General features: G+C 39.2%; 1 pseudogene; it reads left to right on the top strand.

Moving 5' to 3' along the window:
- Positions 1 to 7,880: 7,880 nt before the first annotated feature.
- On the top strand, positions 7,881 to 9,462 carry LOC109372156 (cytochrome b5 reductase 4 pseudogene; annotated as a pseudogene).
- The last annotated feature ends 526 nt before the right edge of the window (positions 9,463 to 9,988 follow it).

Here is a 9,988-nt window from a genome sequence, read left to right as displayed (position 1 = left end):
AAAAAGATTGAAATCATCAAAGAATCTTCTCTAATCACAGTGAAATAGAACTAGAAATCAATAACAGGAGAAAAATCACAAATATTTAAAAATTAAACAATGTACTCTTAAACAACAAATGGGTCAAAAAAGAAATCACGAAGGAAATTAGAAAATACCTTGAGACAAATAAAGATGAAAGTACAACATACTAACACTTATAGGGTGTAATGAAAGCAGGACTCACGGGAAATTTATGGCTGTAAACACCCACATTAGAAAAGAAAAAAGATCTCTAATCAGCAATCTAACTTTACATATTAAGGAACTAGGAAAAGAGGAACAAAATAAACCTATGGCCAGAAGACAGAAGGAAATAATAAAAATTAGAGTAAGGATAAACAAAATAAAACATAAAGAAAAAGTAGAGAGAATAAAAAAAATCAAAAGTTGGTTCTTTGCAAAGATCAACAAAATTGACAAACATTTAACTAGACTAAGAAAAAAAGAGAGAAGATGAAAATAATTAAAATCACAAATGAAAATGGGGACATTGTTACTGACCTTACAGAAATTCAAAGGATTATAAGAGAATAAAATGAACAATTATATGCTAAGAAATTAAAATAATCTAGATGAAATTCTTAGAAACACACAAATTACCAAAACTGACCCAGGAAGGAATCGAAAATCTCAACAGATCTAAGGATCTGTTCTTAGGGAACAGAGGAGGGTGAGTCCTTCTCGGACACACATAGGAAAATAAGCACTCTCCAGAAACTACTACAGAAGAAAATCTGAGGTTGGCAGGTGGAAGCAGGGGTACATAGAGACTACCCTGTGAACTGGACATAAAGGAGTTGATGGAATCAGGTCTCTGGGGTCTCTGGATGTGACCACCAAGCTCTGAATGCTGAATTCATCATTATCAGTCTGAGTCTGGACCCATCACTGTTGTTCCATCAGGTGTCCTCATCTAATTTCCTTTGAATCTGCTCCAAAAATCATCTCAACACTTTCTGGAGAAAGCATAAACCACACATCTGATCCACCCACTCACAAGACTCTTCAGTTCTGCTTCTGAAATATGTGTCCAATGGGGTTGTCTTTTTCCCCATGTTCACTGCCCGAACTGTTCTCCCCTAAAGCAAAAACATTATTTATGTTCAAACTAGTGCAGAAGGTCATAAGTGCTACCATCCATCCCCACCCCACCTCTAGTTCAGTCTCTGCTCACCACCCAGAGCGATCTTGTAAAATGAATCAGATCCAATTGTGTCACTCTCCTCCTGCTGGCCACCTCGCAAAGGATTCCGATGTCTCCTGAAATTACCCAGAATTCTTCACCCAGCTTACAGACCTGCACAGTCTAGACACACACACACCCCTCCCCCAGTTTATTGCCTTTCTCCTTGTTGCTATGATGTTCCAGGGGTGTTGCTCTTTTTTTCCTTCCTGTTCACCCCAGGATCTTCATACATGCCCTCCCATTCCCCTAAATGTTTGTCCCCCGCTTACGCTCCTGCCTCTGTGCTTACCTGGCCTGCTCCTTCAGGTCCCACGTGAAAGGGCACCTGCCTTGGAAGGGTTCTGCAGCCTCTCTCCTCACCAGCCTGTCTCCTGCTGCCCAGTGTCCTGCTTTTCCTTTGTAACATTAGCAGAATTATAACTGCATTGTGTTTATTTGTTTGATTTCTCTCTCTCCTGCTAAACTGTACACTCCACAAATAAGGGTAGGGACTAGAGGGATTTGCAGGCTCCTGTTTCTTCGGCCTTTAATACAGGATTTTGCACATAGTAAGTGCCTCATGGATAGTTCCTGAATGAATAAATAAATGAGTAAAAATCATTTCTCTCCTCTCTAGAAAGAGCCTGATATTTATGGCTGAATATCTACTACTTTTGCAAGTAAAATTTTTTACTATGTATTTAAGCTGCTTAGAAATCTTAATTGGGACAAATGAAGGCACATGGCACAATGCATAAAGGCAGAAAACTCATTTCAAATGAAGAAGAGCCCTTTAGAATAGGATTCTTAAAATTCTATGCATCAGCGAATCTGCTCTAATTACAAATCATGCATTTGAGGAAATGGTGATTCTGCTGCAAATACTTTTAATAAAGAACTTATTTACAAATTTTTAAACCCCAGGTAATATTTTTGAACTTCAGAGCACAATCACATCATTAACACACAGTTGGATCACAAAGCCCATAAAAATATGACATGTGATTTTCAATATTTCAAGGATCTAGCGATATCATTCTGGCCAGTCACCCTCACAATGTGGAAAGTTTCCATAGTGATGGCTTTTTACCAAAAGAATGTAAACATTGCAGCTACCTTGTTATTCCATGGTCCAAATTTTTCCTGGTTTAGTCAGACTACAGCTACGCATTAGCCCTTAACTAGTATTTAGTAAGACTTTGCAAGGATAATTTTTTAGAGGAACAATACTGAATGTGTGATCTGACAGCCAGCGCAGCTCCTGGGCTGAGCAAAAGCCCACTGTGCCATCCACGACCTCAACAGCATCTGCCCTTTCACCACATTATACCACAGTGAGGTCTATTTTTTGGAATGTTTTCATGAAAACCTGAGAGCCACCCTGAAGTCGTGGAGTAGAGTTTCAGAACCTAGTATGTCCTTATGTGAGAAAAACAGACTTCAGGAGAATGAATGTCTTGCCCAAAGTCCCACAATGTCAAATCCGGTTCTGGAACCAGGACTTCCCAGCTTATTCACTCATTAAACTAACATGCAATGAGTGCCTACTGTTGCCAGGCACTGTTCTAAGTTTTGAGAATACATCAGTTTAAAAAAAAATCTATTTTCATGAAGTTCACATTCTAGTAGAAAACTATGCAGGGTGTAATTAAATAGGGTGGTCAAGATAGGACTCCTTGAGAAGCAAACATCTGAATATAGACTTGAAAGGGGGGAGGAAATTCGCCATGTGAATTATCTCTGGGAAACACAGCCAGGCAGAGAAAAGACAATACAGAGCTGGAAGTCACTAGTCCAGACATAACTAATTTTTGGTGGTAGTGCCTAGGGGTAGGGGGCAGGATTATTGGCAGGGAAGAATATAAAAAGAGAACTATTAGACACATATTTTAGAAATAGAACTGATTTGTCTCATTGATTAATTGGCTGGATGGGTTCTGCTTTCTCCGGAAGGTGCTGTGATTTTTGAAACAGACTCAAAAGGCACTATATGAGGACACTTAATGGAACATCAGTAATGAATCCAAACCCAGACTGATGTTGAGGAGGTTTGTTGGTTAAGATGAGAAACAAGCAATCCACTGCAGCTAGAGTTGAGGGAGGGAGGGTTATGGCTGTAACACAGACCACAGAGGGAACAGAAGTGAGACAGTGGAGCCCGGCAGGTCATTGGAACGACTGTGGCTTCTACTCTGAGGGAGATGAGGAGCCAGTAGAGTTTTGAAAGAGGAGGGACATGATCTGCCCTTGGTTTAAACACGGCTGCTAGATTGATAATAGTTTGTCCAAGACAAGGATGGAAGAGGAAAGCCAGTAGGAGGCTAGTGAGGCCATCCAGCCTTGAGGTCCTGGGGGCTTGGACCAAGGTGTGGGCAGTGGAGGTGGTGAGGAGTGACCAGGATCTGAATGTATTGTGGAGACAAAGCCAACAGAATATGCTGAGGGATTGGTTATGTGATGTAAGAGAAAGAGAGGAATTAGGGATAGCCCTAAAGTTTCTGGCCTGAGCAACTGGAAGCATTGTATTGCCAAGCCCTGAAGACATAAAACTATGCGGACACATCTGGGAGGGAATAACAGAGAGTCAGTTCCAGACAAGCGGAGTGTAAGAAGTCCAACAAGGAGGACATGTTGAGAAGGGTGTTGGGTGGACAACTCTGGCCTTCAGCAGACATTCATTGGCTGAGATGTGACCTTCGGGTATGGTACTCAGCCCAGCTTGACATACCTCCTACAGCCATAGCTTGGACTTTTCCAGAAAGCAAAACACGGTGGTCAAGTAAAATCCTCAGCACCCTCCTGCTGCCCTCAAATCTGCACTGATCTTATTTCCAAGAAAAATAAGCATTCACCTTGCATTTTACTTAAGGGGACCCTCAACCAAAGAGCTTCTTGCCCAACCTCATATGGTAGATACTCTATTACAGAACTTCAGACAGACGGTAAGATGAAACTTGACAAACTGACATTGTAATTGATTGAATATGGTATCATTTCTCCAATATCTATAGCATATTTAATCATTTTTCCTGCTTTATCAGAAGGATACAATTTTGTTCTTTATGTCCTTGTAGGAGAATTTTTTTAAAGCCTGGGGAAAATCACAAGTAGCTGAGTGATCCAAAAGAGCCACACTCAATGCATCTAAATAACCTTGTCTTTGGTTAACAACAAATTGACGCCAGTGGAATTATCATATTTTAAACTTTGCCTATAAATGTAACATATGCATCCCCATGTGTCAGCATAGTCTGTGCTGAAAACAGTTCAATGAATGACAAGTTGATTGGCCCCAATTTGAAAAGCATAGTCTATAAAAACATAATTTGGGGGTGGCCCACATTATGACAGATTTCATATTCTGCTCACACACAGAACTGATTTGAACTGTTTGGGGAATGTTGATAGTCTGTGAATGCTTTCAGCAAAGAAAATTGGCCAGGTAGGAGAGGGAGGAAAAGAAAGAAATGGAATTAAAAACTGTGGGGAACTATTATCAGCCAGACTTTATTTGAGAGAAAATGATGGGGTAACAGACTGATTGATAATCATTGTCTTTACAACCCAATGAACAGCATGATATAGATGAGAAGAGTATCACTTTGGAAGTAGGAAAACCTTAGTGCAAATCCCAGCTTTGTCACTTACTGTGAGATGTCAAAAAAATTATGTCACTTCTCTGACCTTCGTTTTTTGCATTCATAAAACAAGGATAACAATAGATACTTTCTAGGTAGTTACAAAAATTAAAGTAGGTTTTATTTGTGTACACACACAGACACATACCCTGGCTTAGTTCTCATTTAACTCTACTATAAATAGCATATTAGGGAGAAGCCAATATGATGTGGAAGGTATCTGAACCACTCAGAAAGGTACACACCACAGTTTAGACGACCAAGAAAAAAACACAGGTCATTGCCACTAAGATGCCATGCAGGGTCTTATTGATTCAACTGGCTTAGAGACTTGAAAGAATAAACAGAACCCAGCATAGGTCTCCCTGTTCTGTCCATTATATATTATCAGTGACATAGGACCTTCTCCTGTGGTCTCCTCATTCATTTTAATGAGTTTATGTCAAAAGCTGTGGCCTTGTTGGTTAAAAGCCACCCAAAGAAATTATGATAGAAAATAAAATACAGTAGTGAGAACATATCTTAATTATTTGGGGAGTAGAAAGTATAAAGAACCTTTTAAAGATTTTTTCAATAATTTTCTATCAACATACATCTTGCACCATATTAAAGTGAAATAAGTGGTCTGCTCTGCAAACTGCTGACCTGTAGGAAGTCAAATCCCTTTAGTACTTTCATTTTCTTTAACCTGCTGTGAATAACAGTAAGGAGGAGAGCCAATTCCAGATCCTAGATCCCAAAATAAAAAGTCCAGGAAAATGGATGGCATATGGAGACTGGGGATTAAGTGGGAAAATGAGGCGGCAACAAAAATAAAAACCCTGGGGAGAGAGAAAGGAGGTGGGCCAAAAAATGAAGGAATCTTGCTTTCCAGTTTGATCCCACAGAGACGTTAACTTTTTAGTGAGAATGGTGCCTCTAATTTGCTCTCGATTATGGATTGGGTTTTTCAGATTTGCTCTAAGAGGAGAAATTCCATGGCTTTGTTAAAAGTAAAAGTGGATAGAGCAGCTCCTTTTCTATTGGATTTGCCATCAGAGCCAGATGAAGATAGAAAAAGTCACAAGTGAGGGGCTGGAGGGAGTAAGTGCCTGGCTTCTCGTCAAATGTTTTGTTTTGTACTAGTCTTCTCTTGCCTGACAAAATCACTTCAAGAAATATTAGCATCTATATTTGGGGAACTGAAGAAAGAAAACTAAACTACAGTTTTTGGGGTTTTGGTTTTTGTTTTTAATTCTGAGCTGCATAAGGCGAACCTCACTGGGGAAGGTGGGACGAATCCTGCAGGACAAGGAGAATGTCCATGTGACCTGTGCAATGGCACGTGCTAAGAGTAGATAAAAGCTGAAAGCACGTGCAGGCACACCTGGGGAGAGATGTCATGCAACAGGGTCAAGGTCAAGGACAAAAAGCGATGGTGCTAGTGCTGCAGGTTACGTGTGATCAGAGATGTTCAAAACCTGGTCTCCACGTGGAAAGGCTTCTATCTCTGGAGCATAACCTCAAGCGGCCTCCTGCCTGCAGAATGGAAAGATGGGCCTCTCATATGACCTTAGAGGGCAATTTTTGCCCTTGGTGCACTTTTCCTTGGTGTCCTCTTTTTCCATCTCTTTTTGTCCTAAGAAGACAAAGTCAAAGATAAGCTCACATATAAAGTGAGAGGAAAGGAGCCATATTTAGCAGAGGTCCCATACCAGAGAGATAAAAACAATCCTTATAACTTGCAGGTACAGCTCCCGGGGGCTCTCTCTACACTGGAGCAACCCCTGAGGGATGTGGGAGAGGCAATTAGAATCACCTGGGAGTATATCTCTTAGCAAGGAAGGGGAGGTGTACTTTTCACCTACCAAAATGACCACACACACATTTCTGGGCTTTCCATATTGTCTACCACAATCATATTATTTCAACATCACAAAGCTACAATAAGTGCTATGAAATGAAGACGAGCTAAAACACTTAAAACCTAAAGTATAGGTACTTATTCAGCTAATCTCACTCCACAGTTTTTCAGGTTAGTATCTGTCCCACTGCTTCTGAGCTTTGAACCAGTCAACAAATAAATACCATGCATAGTTCTTTGTGAAATATTCATTTATTACCATTGGCTTCTGGAGCAGATACAACCTATCTTAATACTAATACATCTCTTACTATGAATCAGTTGAAAGCACTATATAGTTGCTTTTGTTTTTTTCCTCTTTAAGGAAATCTTAAAAACAATTTTTTGAGTTTAAAGATGTACAAGTGGGTATACACCCCAAAGAATTGAAAGCAATTTCTCCAAGAGATATTTGTTCACCCATGTTCATAGCAACACTATTTACAATTGCCAAAGAGTGGAAGCAACATAAATTTCCAGCAGGAGATGATTGGATAAACAAAACATGATATACCCATAAATGCAATATTATGCAACCTTAAAAAGGAAGAAAATTCTGACATATGCTACAACATGGATGAATCTTGAGGACATTATGCTAATGTCCTCAAGAATAAGTCACAAATAAGCCAGTCACAAAAAGACAAATACTGTGTGATTACAGTCTTATGAGGTATCTAAAGTAGTTAAATTTATAGAGACAGAAAGTAGAATAGTGATTTTCAGAAGCTAGGGGGAAGAGAGGATGGAGAATTATTGTTGAATTACCAAAATAAGTCAAAGTATTTACCCAGTCCTACAATACAATGGTTCAGTATTTTACAGTAAGAAGTCTCCAAGGAAACCCCAATATTGAAGTCCCAGATGCAATACTGAAGAAAGAAAACCTTAAAAGAGAAGATAAAACAGAGGAAAAATATGAAGACTAATGAGTATAGTATTTCAGTTTTGCAAGATGAAAAGACTTCTGAAGGTTCATTGCACAACAATGTGAATCTACTTAACCTTAGTGAACTGTACGCTTAAAAATGGTTGAGATTAGGGCCTCTGCCCGGCCCTGGAGCCAGAATGGGACGTGCTACTCAAGAGGGTTCTAGACTAGCGATTCCATCTGGTGTTGGACCCCTGTCAGGGTCCGGGTCAGGGGTCCAAGATGCTGAACGTCCCTTCCCAGCCTTTCCCGACCCCCAGCTCGCAGCAGCGCGTCACCTCCGGGGGGGCGTAGCAAGGTGCCTCTAAAACAGGGCAGAAGTCTTATGGATTGGATTCGACTGACCAAAAGTGGAAAGGACCTAACGGGATTAAAAGGCAGACTATTTGAAATAACTGAAGAAGAACTTAAAAAACACAACAAAAAAGATGATTGTTGGATATGCATAAGAGGGTGTGTTTATAATGTCAGCTCGTATATGGAGTATCATCCTGGTGGAGAAGATGAACTAATGAGAGCAGCAGGATCCCACGGTACTGACCTTTTTGATCAGGTTCATCACTGGGTCAATTATGAATCCATGCTGAAAGAATGCCTGGTTGGCAAAATGGCAGTTAAACCTGCTATTTCTAAAGGCATGCTTCCCAAGAGCCAAGTGACAGATATCCTTACCAAAGAAGGCCCTATTTCTCCAAGCTATGACTGGTTCCAAACAGAGTCTTTAGTCACCATTATCATATATACTAAACAGAAGGGTATGAATTTAGACTCAGTAATAGTTGATTACCAGGATGATTCCTTCTAGAACCGAAACAATAATCAAGGATCATTTGTATCTTATACATATGGAGCTATTTCGTGAGATTCAAGATTTTCCTGTGCGGGTTGTTGCGAATGTGGGAACAATAGAGATTGACCTAAAGAAAAAGGAGCATACCTCTTGGAAACATCTTGGTCATGCCCTGGAGAATCATAATTCACTTATTCCAAGGAAAGACACAGGTTTGTACTACAGAAAGTGCCAGTTAATTTCCAAGCAAGATGTTACTCATGATACGAAGCTTTTCTGCTTGATGCTGCCACCAAGCTCTTACCTTCATGTGCCCATCGGGCAACATGTTTACTTCAAGCTAACTATTGCAGGTACTGACATAGTGAAACCATATACACCTGTATCTCATTCCTTACTCTCTGAGTTAACGGAACCAGTTCTTCCCAACAATAAGTACATCTACTTTCTCATCAAAATCTATCCTGCTGGACTCTTTACACCAGAGCTTGATCATCTTCAGATTGGAGATTTTGTTTCCATAAGCAGTCCTGAGGGCAATTTTAAAATAGCCCAGTTCCAAGAATTAGAATTTTATTGGCAGCTGGAACAGGCTTCACACCAATGGTTAAAATACTGAATTATGCTTTGACTAATATACCAGTCTCAGGAAAGGGAAGCTGATGTTCTTCAATAAAACAGAGGATGATATAATTTGGAGAAGCCAATTGGAGAACTTAGCATTTAAAGATAAAAGATATGACGTTGAATTTGTTCTGTCAGCACCTACATCTGAATGGACTGGCAAACAGGGACACATTTCACCAGCTCTTCTTTCTGAATTTTTGAAAAGAAGTTTAGACAAATCCAAAGTCCTCATCTGCATTTGTGGACCAACGCCATTTACAGAGCAAGGAATAAGGTTGCTGCATGATCTTAACTTTTCCAAAGATGAGATCCATAGTTTCACAGCGTAACGAAGAGCTGTCATTGTCCTTTATTCAACAGTTTTATCTAAATTTGTGATTGCTTAGGGTTTTTGAAAACCACATTTTTGTATATACAAATGTTCCTTCAGCAAAGATAACTTGTTGACTTTATTTTATATCATAACTTATTTTACTACCCATATTTGACCAGGAAATTCAGTTATGGCAACAAATGCATACAGGATTGTTTGTAAGAATCACTAAATTTCTTACCATTTAATCTGTATCATTGTTCTATGATGAGCTGTTGTATTTTATGACATGATAAAATAAATGATCATTTTGATCACGTTTCTATGCTATAAAATGTTTTAGCAATACAGATTAAATTTTACATTGCACTCAGGAAGTGATCATCTTTGTCCTTGTTATTACTATTAAAACACGGAATGTTACAACTTAAAAAAAATGGTTGAGATTATAAATTTTATATTATGTGTATTTTACCACAGTAAAAAATAAAAATAAATAAATATAATGTACAGAGTATGAGCTATTAATCTATTAGATGAAAATGACTTTGAGAAAGAAGTGAAATTTCAGCAGGTAATCCTTCACAAAGAGTGGGATTG

This window comes from Hipposideros armiger, unplaced genomic scaffold, assembly GCF_001890085.2.
Source record: "Hipposideros armiger isolate ML-2016 unplaced genomic scaffold, ASM189008v1 scaffold_615, whole genome shotgun sequence".
NCBI lineage: Eukaryota > Metazoa > Chordata > Mammalia > Chiroptera > Hipposideridae > Hipposideros > Hipposideros armiger.
The sequence above is the reverse complement of the archived record's forward strand: the minus strand, read 5'-3'. Positions and strand labels throughout refer to the sequence as shown.